We start from the raw sequence: 16,391 nt of genomic DNA on the forward strand, positions 1-16,391 counted from the left end.
ACAGATAGTGGAAGCAGACACAGAGATGGTACACACAGAGGATAGATGGTGCAGGCAGAGACACAGATAGTGGAAGCAGACACAGAGATGGTACACACAGAGGATAGATGGTGCAGGCAGAGACACAGATAGTGGAAGCAGACACAGAGATGGTACACACCGAGGATAGATGGTGCAGGCAAAAGGAGAGATAGTGGAAGCAGACATACAGATGGTACACACAGAGAATAGATGGTGCAGGCAGAGACACAAATAGTGGAAGCAGACACAGAGATGGTACACACAGAGGATAGATGGTGCAGGCAGAGACACAGATAGTGGAAGCAGACACAGAGATGGTATATACAGAGAATAGATGGTGCAAGCACAGACACAGATAGTGGAAGCAGACACAGAGATGGTAAACAGAGAGGATAGATGGTGCAGGCAGAGGCACAGATAGTGGAAGCAGACATAGAGATGGTATACACAGAGGCTAGATGGTGCAGGCAGAGACACAGATAGTAGCAGCAGACACAGAGATGGTACTTACGGAATAGAGATGGTGCAGGCAGAGACACAGATAGTGGAAGCAGACACTGAGATGGTACACACAGAGAATAGATGGTATAGGACTGCTGCAGAGGGACAGATAGTGGAAGCAGACACAGAGATGATACACACAGAGAATAGATGGTGCAGGCAGAGACGCAGATAGTGGAAGCAGACACAGAGATGGTACACACAAAAGAGACATGGTGCAGGCAGAGACACAGCCAGTGGAAGTAGACACAGAGATGGTACACACAGAGGATGGATGGTGCAGGCAGAGACATATATAGTGGAAGCAGACACAGAGATGTTACACCAGAGGATAGATGGTGGAGGCAGAGTCACAGATAGTGCAAGCAGAAACAGAGATGGTACACACGGAGAATAGATGGTATAGGGCTGCAGGTAGAGGAAGAGATAGTGGAAGCAGACGCAGACATGGTACACACAGAGAATAGATGGTATAGGGTTTCAGGCAGAGGGACAGATAGTGGAAGCAGACATAGAGATGGTACACATAGAGGATAGATGGTGCTGGCAGAGACACAAAAAGTGGGAGCAGGCACAGAGATGGTACACACAGAAGAGAGATGGCGCAGGCAGAGACACAGATAGTGGAAGCAGACGCAGAGATGGTACACACAGAAGATAGATGGTGCAGGCAGAGGGAGAGATAGTGGAAGCAGACATAGAGATGGTGGAAACAGAAGAGAGATGGTTCAGGCAGAGACACAGATAGTGGAACCAGACACAGAGATGGTACACACAGAAGAGAGATGGTGCAGGTAGACACATAGATAGTGGAAGCAGACACAGAGATGGTACACACAGAGGATAGATGCTACAGGCAGAGACACAGATAGTGGAAGCAGAAACAGAGATGGTACACACAGAGGATAGATGGTGCAGGTAGAGACACAGATAGTGGAAGCAGACACAGAGATGTTACACACAGAGGATAGATGGTGCAGGTAGAGACACAGATAGTAGGAGCAGACACAGAGATGGTGCACACAAAAGGGACATGGGGCAGGCAGAGACACAGATAGTGGAAGTAGACACAGAGATGGTACACAGAGAGGATTGATGGTGCAGGCAGAGATATAGTTAGTGGAAGCAGACACAGAGATGTTACACACAGAGGATAGATGGTGGAGGCAGATACACATATAGTGCAAGCAGACACAGAGATGGTGCACACAGAGAATCGATGATATAGGGCTGCAGGTAGAGGGAGAGATAGTGGAAACAGACACAGACATGGTACACACAGAGAATAGATGGTATAGGGTTTCAGGCAGAGGGACAGATAGTGGAAGCAGACATATAGATGGTACACATAGAGGATAGATGGTGCTGGCAGAGACACAAAAAGTGGGAGCAGACACAGAGCTGGTACACACAGAAGAGAGATGGTGCAGGCAGAGACACAGCTAGTGCAAGCAGACACAGAGATGGTACACACAGAAGATAGATGGTGCAGGCAGAGGGAGAGATAGTGGAAGCAGACATAGAGATGGCACACACAGAAGAGAGATGGTTCAGGCAGAGACACAGATAGTGGAACCAGACACAGAGATGGTGTACACAGAGGATAGACGGTGCAGGCAGAGACACAGATAGTGGAACCAGACACAGAATTGGTACACACAGAAGAAAGATGGTGCAGGTAGACACATAGATAGTGGAAGCAGACACAGAGATGGTACACACAGATTATAGATGGTGCAGGCAGAGGGAGAGATAGTGTAAGCAGACATAGAGATGGTACACACATAGAATAAATGGTGCAGGCAGAGACACAGATAGTAGGAGCAGACACAGAGATGGTACACACGGAAGAGAGATGGTGCAGGCAGAGACACAGATAGTGGAAGCAGACACAGAGATGGTACACAGAGAGGATAGATGGTTCAGGCAGAGACACAGATAGTGGAAGCAGACACAGAGGTGGTATATACAGAGAATAGATGGTGCAGGCACAGACACAGATAGTGGAAGCAGACACAGAGATGGTACACAGAGAGGATAGATGGTGCAGGCACAGACTCAGATAGTGGAAGCAGACACAGAGATGGTACACACAGAGAATAGATGGTGCAGGCAGAGATACAGATAGTAGGAGCAGACACAGAGATGGTACACACGGAGGAGAGATGGTGCAGGCAGAGACACAGATAGTGGAAGCAGACACAGAGATAGTACACAGAGAGGATAGATGGTGCAGGCAGAGACACAGATAGTGGAAGCAGACATACAGATGGCACACACAGAGAATAGATGGTGCAGGCAGAGACACAGATAGTGGAAGCAGACACAGAGATGGTACACAGAGGATAGATGGTGCAGGCAGAGAAACAGATAGTGGAAGCGGACACAGAGATGGTATATACAAATAATAGTTGGTGCAAGCACAGACACAGTTAGTGGAAGCAGACACAGAGATGGTACACAGAGGGGATAGATGGTGCAGGCAGAGACACAGATAGTGGAAGCAGACATAGAGATGGTATACACAGAGGATAGATGGTGCAGGCAGAGGGAGAGATAGTGGAAGCAGACATACAGATGGTACACACAGAGAATAGAGGGTGCAGGCAGAGACACAGATAGTGGAAGCAGACACAGAGATGGTACACACAGAGGATAGATGGTGCAGGCAGAGGGAGAGATAGTGGAAGCAGACATACAGATGGTACACACAGAGAATAGATGGTGCAGGCAGAGACACAGATAGTGGAAGCAGACACAGAGATGGTACACACAGAGGATAGATGGTGCAGGCAGAGACACAGATAGTGGAAGCAGACACTGAGATGGTACACACAGAGAATAGATGATGCAGGCAAAAGGAGAGATAGTGGAAGCAGACATAAAGATGGTACACACAGAGAATAGATAGTGCAGGCAGAGACACAAATAGTGGAAGCAGACACAGAGATGGTACACACAGAGGATAGATGGTGCAGGCAGAGACACAGATAGTGGAAGCAGACACAGAGATGGTATATACAGAGAATAGATGATGCAAGCACAGACACAGATAGTGGAAGCAGACACAGAGATGGTAAACAGAGAGGATAGATGGTGCAGGCAGAGGCACAGATAGTGGAAGCAGACATAGAGATGGTATACACAGAGGATAGATGGTGCAGGCAGAAACACAGATAGTAGCAGCAGAAACAGAGATGGTACTGACGGAATAGAGCTGGTGCAGGCAGAGACACAGATAGTGGAAGCAGACACTGAGATGGTACACACAGAGAATAGATGGTATAGGACTGCTGCAGAGGGACAGATAGTGGAAGCAGACACAGAGATGATACACACAGAGAATAGATGGTGCAGGCAGAGACACAGATAGTGGAAGCAGACACAGAGATGGTACACACAAAAGAGACATGGTGCAGGCAGAGACACAGACAGTGGACGTAGACACAGAGATGGTCCACACAGAGGATGGATGGTGCAGGCAGAGACATATATAGTGGAAGCAGACACAGAGATGTTACACCAGAGGATAGATGGTGGAGGCAGAGTCACAGATAGTGCAAGCAGAAACAGAGATGGTACACACGGAGAATAGATGGTATAGGGCTGCAGGTAGAGGGAGAGATAGTGGAAGCAGACGCAGACATGGTACACACAGAGAATAGATGGTATAGGGTTTCAGGCAGAGGGACAGATAGTGGAAACAGACATAGAGATGGTACACATAGAGGATAGATGGTGCTGGCAGAGACACAAAAAGTGGGAGCAGGCACAGAGATGGTACACACAGAAGAGAGATGGTGCAGGCAGAGACACAGATAGTGGAAGCAGACGCAGAGATGGTACACACAGAAGATAGATGGTGCAGGCAGAGGGAGAGATAGTGGAAGCAGACACAGAGATGTTACACACAGAGGATAGATGCTGCAGGCAGAGACACAGATAGTGGAAGCAGAAACAGAGATGGTACACACAGAGGATAGATGGTGCAGGCAGAGACACATGTAGTGGAAGCAGACACAGAGATGTTACACACAGAGGATAGATGGTGCAGGTAGAGACACAGATAGTAGGAGCAGACACAGAGACGGTGCACACAAAAGGGACATGGGGCAGGCAGAGACACAGATAGTGGAAGTAGACACAGAGATGGTACACAGAGAGGATAGATGGTGCAGGCAGAGACATAGTTAGTGGAAGCAGACACAGAGGTGGTACAAACAGAGAATAGATGATATAGGGCTGCAGGTAGAGGGAGAGATAGTGGAAACAGACACAGACATGGTACACACAGAGAATAGATGGTATAGGGTTTCAGGCAGAGGGACAGATAGTGGAAGCAGACATAGAGATGGTACACATAGAGGATAGATAGTGCTGGCAAAGACACAAAAAGTGGGAGCAGACACAGAGCTGGTACACACAGAAGAGAGATGGTGCAGGCAGAGACACAGATAGTGCAAGCAGACACAGAGATGGTACACACAAAAGATAGATGGTGCAGGCAGAGGGAGAGATAGTGGAAGCAGACATAGAGATGGCACACACAGAAGAGAGATGGTTCAGGCAGAGACACAGATAGTGGAACCAGACACAGAGATGGTATACACAGAGGATAGACGGTGCAGGCAGAGACACAGATAGTGGAACCAGACACAGAAATGGTACACACAGAAGAAAGATGGTGCAGGTAGACACATAGATAGTGGAAGCAGACACAGCGATGGTACACACAGATGATAGATGGTGCAGGCAGAGGGAGAGATATTGTAAGCAGACATAGAGATGGTACACACATAGAATAGATGGTGCAGGCAGAGACACAGATAGTAGGAGCAGACACAGAGATGGTACACAAGGAAGATAGATGGTGCAGGCAGAGACACAGATAGTGGAAGCAGACACAGAGGTGGTATATACAGAGAATAGATGGTGCAGGCACAGACACAGATAGTGGGAGCAGACACAGAGATGGTACACAGAGAGGATAGATGGTGCAGGCACAGACTCAGATAGTGGAAGCAGACACAGCGATGGTACACACAGAGAATATATGGTGCAGGCAGAGATACAGATAGTAGGAGCAGACACAGAGATGGTACACATGGAGGAGAGATGGTGCAGGCAGAGACACAGATAGTGGAAGCAGACACAGAGATGGTACACAGAGAGGATAGATGGTGCAGGCAGAGACACAGATAGTGGAAGCACACACGGAGATGGTATACACAGAGGATAGATGATGCAGGCAGAGATAGAGATAGTAGGATCAGACACAGAGATGGTACACATGGAAGAGAGATGGTGCAGGCAGAGACACAGATAGTGGAAGCAGACACAGAGATGGTACACACAGAGAATAGATGGTATAGGACTGCAGGCATAGGGATAGACAGTGGAAGCAGACACAGAGATCGTACGCACCGACAATAGATGATATAGGGCTGCAGGCAGAGGGAGAGATAGTGGAAGCAGACACAGACATGGTAGACACAGAGAATAGATGGTATAGGGTTTCAGGCAGAGGGACAGATAGTGGAAGCAGACACAGAGATGGTATAGATAGAGGATAGATGGTGCAGGCAGAGACACAGATAGTGGGAGCAGACACAGAGATGGTACACACAGACGAGAGATGGTGCAGGCAGAGACACAGATAGTGGAAGCAGACACAGAGATGGTACACACTGAGTATAGATGGTGCCTGCAGAGGGAGAGATAGTGGAAGCAGACATAGAGATGGGACACACAGAAGAGAGATGGTGCAGGCAGAGACACAGATAGTGGAACCAGACACAGAGATGTTACACATAGAGGATAGATGTTGCAGGCAGAGACACAGATAGTGAGAGCAGACACAGAAATGGTACACACAGAAGAGAGATGGTGCAGGCAGAGACACTGATAGTGGAAGCAGACACAGAGATGGTACACACAGAGGATATATGGTGCAGGCAGAGGGAGAGATAGTGGAAGCAGACATAGAGATGGTACACACAGAGAATAGATGGTGCAGGCAGAGACACAGATATTGGAAGCAGACATAGAGATGGTACACATAGAGGATAGATGGTGCAGGCAGAGACACAGATAGTGGAAGCAGACACAGAGGTGGTATATACAGAAAATAGATGGTGCAGGCACAGACACAGATAGTGGAAGCAGACACAGAGATGGTACACAGAGAGGATAGATGGTGCAGGCACAGACTCAGATAGTGGAAGCAGACACAGAGATTGTACACACAGAGAATAGATGGTGCAGGCAGAGATACAGATAGTAGGAGCAGACACAGAGATGGTACACACAGAAGAGAGATGGTGCAGGCAGAGACACAGATAGTGGAAGCAGACACAGAGATGGACCACAGAGAGGATAGATGGTGCAGGCAGAGACACAGATAGTGGAAGCACACACGGAGATGGTATACACAGAGGATAGATGATGCAGGCAGAGATAGAGATAGTAGGATCAGACACAGAGATGGTACACATGAAAGAGAGATGGTGCAGGCAGAGACACAGATAGGGGAAGCAGACACAGAGATGGTACACACAGAGAATAGATGGTATAGGACTGCAGGCAGAGGGACAGACAGTGGAAGCAGACACAGAGATGGTACACTCCGACAATAGATGATATAGGGCTGCAGGCAGAGGGAGAGATAGTGTAAGCAGACACATACATGGTAGACACAGAGAATAGATGGTATAGGGTTTCAGGCAGAGGGACAGATAGTGGAAGCAGACACAGAGATGGTACAGATAGAGGATAGATGGTGCAGGCAGAGACACAGATAGTGGGGGCAGACACAGAGATGGTACACACAGACGAGAGATGGTGCAGGCAGAGACACTGATAGTGGAAGCAGACACAGAGATGGTACACACAGAGGATATATGGTGCAGTCAGAGGGAGAGATAGTGGAAGCAGACATAAAGATGGTACACACAGAGAATAGATGGTGCAGGCAGAGACACAGATAGTGGAAGCAGACATAGAGATGGTACACACAGAGAATAGATGGTGCAGGTAGAGATACAGATAGTAGGAGCAGACACAGAGATGGTACACACGGAAAAGAGATGGTACAGGCAGAGACACAGATAGTGGAAGCAGACACAGAGATGGTACACACAGAGGATAGATGGTACAGGCAGAGACACAGATTGTGGAAGCCGACACAGAGATGGTACACACAGAGGATAGATGGTGCAGGGCTCCAGGTAGAGGAACAGATGTTGTAGTCACAGAAAAGATGTTGCAGAGAGAGGGTGAGATGCTTCATGCAGAGACACAGATAGTCCAAGCACACATAGATGTGGTACACTCAAGGATAGATGGTGCAGGGCTGCAGGAAGAGACTGTATGATTTGCTACTTTGGTCAGACACTGTTGCTGTACCTTCAACTTTATTTTGAAGTGAATCATTGTTTACATCATGTAGTTGTTGCAATTGCTATGTAGTATGTTAGTAGTGGTCTATAACATGTTTTTTTTTTACTTCACAATAGATTTAAAGAAAAGACTAAAGAAAATCAAGATGCCTAGTAAACAGGTGAAGAGAAGGAAGTATAAAAAGGCTTACTTTTCCAAGACTACACAATTACAAGAGGCATCCAGACAACATTGTACATTGAAAAATAAGAATGCTCCTGGTAAGATAACCAAGGATTTTCTAAGGAAATTAACTGTAAGGACCAAAAATGCAAATAATGTTGCAAAGATGAATACATCTTCAAAAACAACATAAAGAAAAGTATTAGAGACAAAAGAAGGTGGAAAAATGTGTGACAATGAGAACATCTTTAGTAATAGACGAAGGAGTCAATTTGTTGAAATAAGGAAAAAAATGATTTATAACAGAATTATCTTAAATTTATTGAAAAGTTGAAAGATTTGTAAAAGGAAAACTGCTTTTTATAAGCAAAAAAAGTGTTAGAATGAAAAAAGAAATTATATATTTTAGTAATCAATAGACTATAAAGGGAAAAGTAAGTGGAAAAGACTAATTAATAGAACTAATTTTTGTAATATTTTTTCTGGAGAATGGAAGCATAGTTCAAGTTCTGAGCCATTTTTTAACGAAGAGAGTTACTTTTAGAATAATGATTTGTTGCATGAAGTTGACACCAGTGGTCGAGCATATGAGGTGAAGGGCGGTTGTCCGATTGTAAAAGAGAAAATTGTACCAAGAAATGCAGAAGAGGTGTTAGCTGATGAAGTTTTAGGGAGACGTGCTAAGGCTCCATTGTACACTTGGAATTGTAGTAGCATTTGTAGTGTACGGCAGGATTCAATTTATTTTTTCTGCAATTTCTTATGTAAGTATAGTAAGAAAAGTATTAAACAGAAGTTTAAGATGTTGCAAGAATTAGACTCCTGCCTAGTGAGAGAAAAAACAGGTTTGCAAGGTCATTCACTGGCTTGTCTTTCTAAAAAAGTATGTCAGAGTGTTTTTCACCATTTTAGGATGTTAGCAGTGCATCATACTGAAGTGAGGAAATTAGTGAGAAGGTTGTATTATGCAAAAAGTCCAGCACTTAAGCTGAAACAGTTAAACAGTGCTCTTTTATATGGATCTGTATTAGATGTAAGGAAGATTTGTGAAGAAATTGAGGTTAGTTATTTTTCTGAAAAAGAGGGCAGTGCAGAAACTGATACAGTAATAGAAGGAAATGTGGATGAAAATGTTCAAAAGTTTGGTACAGAGAATTTTGACCAAGACATTACAAGGTATAAGGTCAAATCAGCAGACAGGGCACAATTTTTCTTGTATTTGTTGTAGAAGAATTCATTATAAAAATCAGACCAGGTTAGTTGATCAATATTTAAAAAGTGAAAAGGAGAATAATAATGAGTGGAAGGAATTTGCAACTTACTTGTTAGTAGAGAATTGTTTTGATTTGGGTTCTGATCAACGTATTTGTAAATATTGTTATAAAGAATTAAATGAAAACAAAATGCCAGCTAGAGCTGTACATAATAATCTCAAGTTGGTAAATATTCCTTGTGAACTGATGGATTTAAATACTTATGAGTCTATTATGATTCAATGCATGCATCCATTTCAGGCTATTGTTCGTATGGAGCCTAAGACAGGGAAATTGCCTCCTTCAGATTTATTGAGAGGTTTAAAGGGAAGAGTTGTATATTTACCTGTAAATATAAAGAAAAATATTGAAACAATTGGTGTAGAAAATGTGGAAGAGGAACCTCTAGTTATTCTAGTTAATGGCGTTCCTACAAAGAGTAAGAAAATCTGGCAAGAATTAGTGGATGTTAGGAAAGTCAAAAAGGCAAAGTTGTTTTTGGTAAAAAACAATCAATACTACAAACATGTATATGTAGAAGAAGAGGAAACAACTGTAGAGGAGGAGAGTGATTTGTCAGCTGGACAAATTAAAAAAGTGGATGTGTCCAGAAATGAAGAAATCTACGAACATTACAGTGTTCATCCACTGCATTCCAAAGAAGTAATGGGGAATGCTATTGAGTTATTCCAAATGAAAGAAGCAAAAGGAAGTCCCATTGGTGTATGGGAAGAAAGCTTGGAAGCTCGTTGTTTTCCTCCGTTATTTCCAACAGGACAAGGTGGACGATATGATGACCGACCTGTGCAGATACCAGCATCTGAATACCGGACATCAAGATTATATGCAGAAGATCCAAGGTTTCGTTAATGTATTCCATATTTGTTTCACCTTCTGTTTGAGAGTGACTTGTCTGGACTTTCTTTTGCAGTGAACCACATACTAAAAAGTGGAATACATCTGCAGAATGTTTCGGCAAGGGACTTTATGAATAAAGTCTAACAGAATGACACTGTTTTGGAATCTCAGCTAATTAATCTGATGGCATGTCAGCGTGATACTAATGAGTATTGGTACCGTCGTCATGGGGAATTGAAATGTATGTTAAGAAACTTAGGAACTCCTACATGGTTCCTTACTCTAAGCTGTGCTGAGTATGCTTGGGAAGATTTACTTCAATTTCTTCGAGAGGCAAATGCAAACATAGAAAATATAGAATTCAAGACACCTGGAGAATTGTGCTCTTTGGATCCAGTTAATGTATGCAGGTATTTCAATCATAGATTTGAAGCTATGATGTCTTTTATGACAAACAAAAAAAATCCTCCTTTGGGAGAGGTTATGGATTTCTTTTGGAGAAAGGAGTATCAAGTAAGAGGTGCTCCTCATATACATATGCTGCTATGAATCAAAGATGCCCCCAAATTCGGAACAGATTCAGATGAGACAGTGATGAGTTTTATTGAACAATATGCTACATGTGCTGTACCAAAAACTACAGAAGAAAAGAATTTAAGACAACAAGTGTTATGATTTCAAACCCATCGTTGTGGAAAATACTGTAGTCGAAAATACAAGTCCAAGGATAAGTTCTACACAAAATGTCGTTTTGCATTTCCACGTCCAGTAACATCGAAAGGAAGAGTGAACAATTTTATGTCATCTTTACGACATACTGTGACAAGAAAATCACCGAAAAATACCTACAACTTAAGGAGAAATGAAGAGTCAAAATACATAAATAACTATAACCCAGTCATATTGTCAATGTGGAATGCTAAACATGGATATTCAGTATGTTGCAGACAACTCTATTGCTGTGGCTCGATATGTTACATCTTACATTACAAAATCTGAGAAGACAGAACTAAAGGAAATGTGGGAGGTAATTTCTCATGAAAAGAGCCTAAGTAAGAAATTGTACAGCTACAGTTTAAAGATGTTGTCTCATCGAGAAATTGGAGCATATGAATGTTCAGATCGCTTATCATCTGCAAGTCTATATGCCAAATCTAGAACAATTATTTGAGTGAGTTTAGGACTTGCAAGAACACGAAACCGAGTTTTGAAATCTGTACAAGAAATTGAGTATTTAGCAGAAAAAGAGCCAAACAGTACAGATATTTTGAAAACAAATATGTTGGATACATACTATCCTAATAGAAGTAATCATCTTGAGAACGTTTATCTCTATGAAGTACTGCAAAGCTATATATTTAGGAGGAATATTTCAGAAGATATTAATAAAGGAGTATATGCTGTAATTGGATCTGAAGGATGTCTGGTGAAACAAAGAAAAGGACATTTGATTAATCATCGAAAACTGAGTTGCGAAACTCCTGACAAAAGGGAATTTTACTATTTAGCTCTTTTGAAACTCTTTAAACCAGGGCGTACAGAAGAGGAACTACTTGGAGATTTTCTCAGTTATGAAGATTCATTCAACGCAACCAAAAATACTATAGAATGTCCTGTTTTCACTAATTATCTAGAAATGTTGAACGAGGAAATACAGCAAGAAGCTACAATTGCAGCAGAGATTGGTAGAGACAGTTCTCAAGACAGTCAAAGTTCTGCTTCGTTGAGTCAGGATCCACTAGGAGGACCAATTATCCAAAATGAAGCAGCCACTGCCATGGATGAGGTGGAAAGAGCAATGCAACAAGCTCAGGAGGATGTAATAAACTTGGAAGAATTGGAAAAACAACTGAATGTTCAACAGAAACAAATATATGATGAAGTGACTGAGCAGATTGAGCATGGTTTACTTCATGAGAAAAAAGAGTGTTCATGTATATCATTTCAACCTGTCTGACTGTATGTGAGTGGACAAGCAGGAACTGGAAAAGTTTTCTAATTAAAGGAATTGCATCTTATCTTCAAAAAAGAACAGAGTCATCACTCTCTTGTGTTGTTACCGCTCCAACTGGGTTGGCAGCGCATAACATTAAAGGGATTACTTTACATCGTTTGTGATGCTGCTAGTAGAGCATGAAAATAAATTAGAATACCACGAGCTATCTGGAGAAGCTTGTTGTGAAGTTTCCAGAGTTCTAAAAAAATGAAACTTCTTATTATTGATGAGGTAAGCATGGTATCAAATGTAATGCTTGCCTTTGTGCATTTAAGAATTTAACAAATTCTTAAAACAGAGTATGATGTGTTATTTGGAGGCAAACACATCATCGTTTTTGGAGATCTACTACAGCGAACACCTGTGAAAGGACAACCAGTATTTAAAACTGTTACACATGAAGATACCAGAAAGTGCCGGGGAAGCATTGGAAATGTTAATATATGGTTATATTTCAAATACACAGAACTGACTCAAAACATGTGACAGGCAAAGGATGCTGATTATAAAAGTTTTCTTGAAGATATAAGGATTGGAAAAGTAAGTCAACATGGCAAAGAAGCTCTACAGACACGATTACTTTCTAATTTGTTTCCAAAAGGAAAATGTTGGTGCAGAGAATATATATAGAAAATATGTAATATGCTTGATGCCAACTTTGCAAGATTGTAGAATCTTCAATGAAAAATGTTGAAGTTAGAAAATCAAGAAATTATAAAGAAAAAATCAAGAAATTATAAAATTGGAAGCTATTGATAAAATAGAGCATGAAGGATCTACTATTATTTTGTCAGAAAAGTTAAAGTCAAAATTAGATTCTTTAGACAAGTCAATATCTAAAACAGCTGGTTTAGAAAAGAATCTATATGTATGTTTAGATTGTCGGATAATTTTACAACGTAATTTAGATGTGGAAAGAGGTTTAGTAAATGGAGCAATTGGTCATGTTGTTGATTTTGTGAATTACCCAAATAGAGATCAGATTGAAATTATGAAAATCAAATTTGATGAAATTGAAGATGTTCAACAATTGTGTTGTTGTTCTACTCGATTTATGCTTGTAAAAGATTTATATGTGCGCCAAAAACAGTTTCCTGTTTGTTCGGCATATGCAGTGACTATTCACAAATCTCAAGGTTTAAGTGTATATAGTGCTTTGGTGAATATTGGAAGTACTGTGTTCAAGGAAGGTATGGCATGTGTTGCTTTATCTCGAGTTAGAACTTTATCTGGATTATATTTGTATGATTTTGATGAAACAAAGATTAGTGCAGATCTAAATTGTGTGAAAGAGTATAATAGGTTAAGAAGAGAATATGCTCCAAATTTACCTCAATATCCTTTATTTGAAGAGGTTGTGGGAGGTCGAAAAAGAAGATTGGAGAAAAATTGTTGTGAGGTTGTAGAGAAAAGAAAAAAAGTAGATGAACCAGTAATTGCAAAGAAAAAGAGAAAGGATAGTATTGAAGAAGTTGGTTTTCAGTTTGAAAACAGTTCTGGTGTCAACTGCTATGCTAATGTAGTGGTTAATGTTGTTTTTTTTCTTCAAACTTTACGGCAACAGATTGTTGATAATCGGGATGAAAGATTTTGTTGTTTGTTGAATTCTGTCTGAAAAATGTATGAGTGATAAAACAAAAATAGAAAGTATTTCTGATATTCGAAATGTTTTAGACATATGTTCTGGAGTAAATCAATTTTGGCAGAATATTCAGCAAGATTGTCAGGAATTTCTTATGTATATGCTTGTTTTATTGCAAGATGAAGGTTTAGATATTGAAAATATATTCGGTGTATCTTATAAATGGCAACATGATTGTGATAATTGTTCATTTTCAAGTAGTACTCAAATAGACACAGAAAGATTTATATATTTGATATTACCAGACTGCAAATCAGTGACTTTTAATAATCTGGTTAGAGAAGCAAATCAAAACATGGTCTGTACCCAATGCAACTCAGAAATGTTATCAACATTATTCATACAAAGATATGGACAGTGTGTAATTTTAATGCTCCAACGATGTAGACCTGATGGAACAAAATTGACAACTTTAATTAAAAATTGTGTGGCTTCTCAATTATCAATTTCAGGAAGAACTTTTGTAACTGTAGTTATTATTTTCCATGATGGTTCTTCTACAACATCTGGACATTATACAGCTTACTTAAAATGTGAAAAAGGCTGGACTCATTGTAATGACACTCAGTTGACTTTTAAACAACGTTTGCCTTTTGACTTACCAAATTCTTACCTAGTGTTTTTGGAACCCAGATTTTAGGGAAAACAATTGGCCTAGGAAGATTAGTGCTGTAAAAAAAGGTTAATCTACTGCTGAGAATTACTTTGTAAGTCAGGGTGATTTCTTTTAAAGGTATACAGCTCCTTGGTGAAATAAAGGATGAGCAGAGTGTGATCAGCATACCAGATGACGTTGAGGTTTTGATAGCATGCTATTTGTTTAAGGTTCTATGTTTATGATAAATACTATCGGGTGGAGGTATAACCATTGTTAGATGGACCAAAAGATGAGGGTGCTTTTGTTTCAGAAGGTCGGGAGATACATGCTTAAGTGTACTATTAAGTAACTACCAAACTAAGGATTTCGGAGATACTATTTGGCCATGAGGAATAGTATCACAAACAAATGAATATTTCGGGTAAATTTTGTTAGCATATGTTTGGATATTAGTTTATTTAGAGTAGTAATGTTTTGTTACTTTGTGATTGTTGTTGAGATTGTTTACTTATGTAAGAAATTGCGGTTTGAAAAAGACATTTAAGATATGTTTTTTTCTAATTGTTATATTGTGAATGAAAATGTTGAGTGGGTTTTTTAAACACAATCTTTTTGATTGTGTTTTTTGTGCCCGCTGTCATATGATGAGTTGTATTGAACTCACTGTTTTTAGTGAAATTCAATATATTCTGAGAACAGCAAAATAAAACATATAACATATTGTACAAAATATTTTGTATTTTGTATTGTGAAAAATATATTATAACTCAATTGTTTCTTCTCTTCCACAGATATTATATTTAGGTAAGTACAACAAACAAGAAATACTTTTTCATTACTTTCTTACTTCTATTTCTCTCTATCCTTTCTTTACTGCCTCTCTTACTTCTTTACCTTTCCTCATGTTACTTCTGTTCCCTCATTCTACTTACTCCCCTTCATTCACGTTTACTGTGCTTGTCTTACCATCAGTAGTCTTCCTTCACCCTCACTCATTTTGTCCATCTCCCTCTTTCATCTGTCTTTTCCTCACTGCTCTTTCCTATTTTTCTCTATCAGTACCCTTGTCTTGCTGTATCGATCAGTCTCTTGTCACTGCCCCCTTACTCTCTTTCCTTCATATGATCACTGAGTGACCTTCACTCACTCCACTTCTTTAACTTCCTCTCTCCCTTTCGCTCACTGCCCTTTTCTCCATTCGTGTCTAAGTTTGTTCCTCTGTGTCAGTCAGTATAACTGATTTACTACTTCACAGTCTGTCACTCTCCCTCTGTTTCTCTCTTTTACTGTCTCCCTCTTTGTCCTCTAGTCTTCCTTTTGTTTTCTCTCTCTTTCCATACATTCTTCTCTCTCACTTACTTCTTTTTCCTTTCTCTTAATATGCTTCTTTTTCCATCACTCCCCGTTATATCCCTCCCCTCACTATCCTTGCCCTTCATTCAATCTGAGTCTTGTTCCTCCACTTCATGTTCTCTTCTCTCTGCATCACTCTCATTCCATTTCTCCTGCACCTATTCCCTTACTCCTCCTCACACTCTTTCACTTATTCCATCCGTCAATTCCCTTCCCTTAACCTTGTTTCATCAATCCCTTTTGGTAACTCTCATTCCTTTAGTTTCTCACTCCTTTTAGTACATTACTTAGTTCCTTTCTTCCTCTGTGTTTGTCCCTCACCCTTCCTTTCTTTCCCTTTCTGTTTTTTTGACTTGTACTTTGTTTTGTATTATGAATAATATATTGTAATTTATTGTTTTCTTGTCTTCCACAGATACTATATTTATGCAAAAGAATTTTATTAAGTTGTCATTATTTATAAGGAAACTATGACAAACAGAAAATAGTTTTTCTTCACTCTCTTACTTGTGTTTCTGTCTTTCCTATTCATTAATCTCTCTCTTACTCTTCTTTCTCTAGTCATCTTACTCTCATTTTCTTATTCTAATTATTGCCCTTCAGTCACTT

Source organism: Lissotriton helveticus, chromosome 6 (assembly GCF_964261635.1).
Source record: "Lissotriton helveticus chromosome 6, aLisHel1.1, whole genome shotgun sequence".
In the NCBI taxonomy this organism is placed as follows: domain Eukaryota; kingdom Metazoa; phylum Chordata; class Amphibia; order Caudata; family Salamandridae; genus Lissotriton; species Lissotriton helveticus.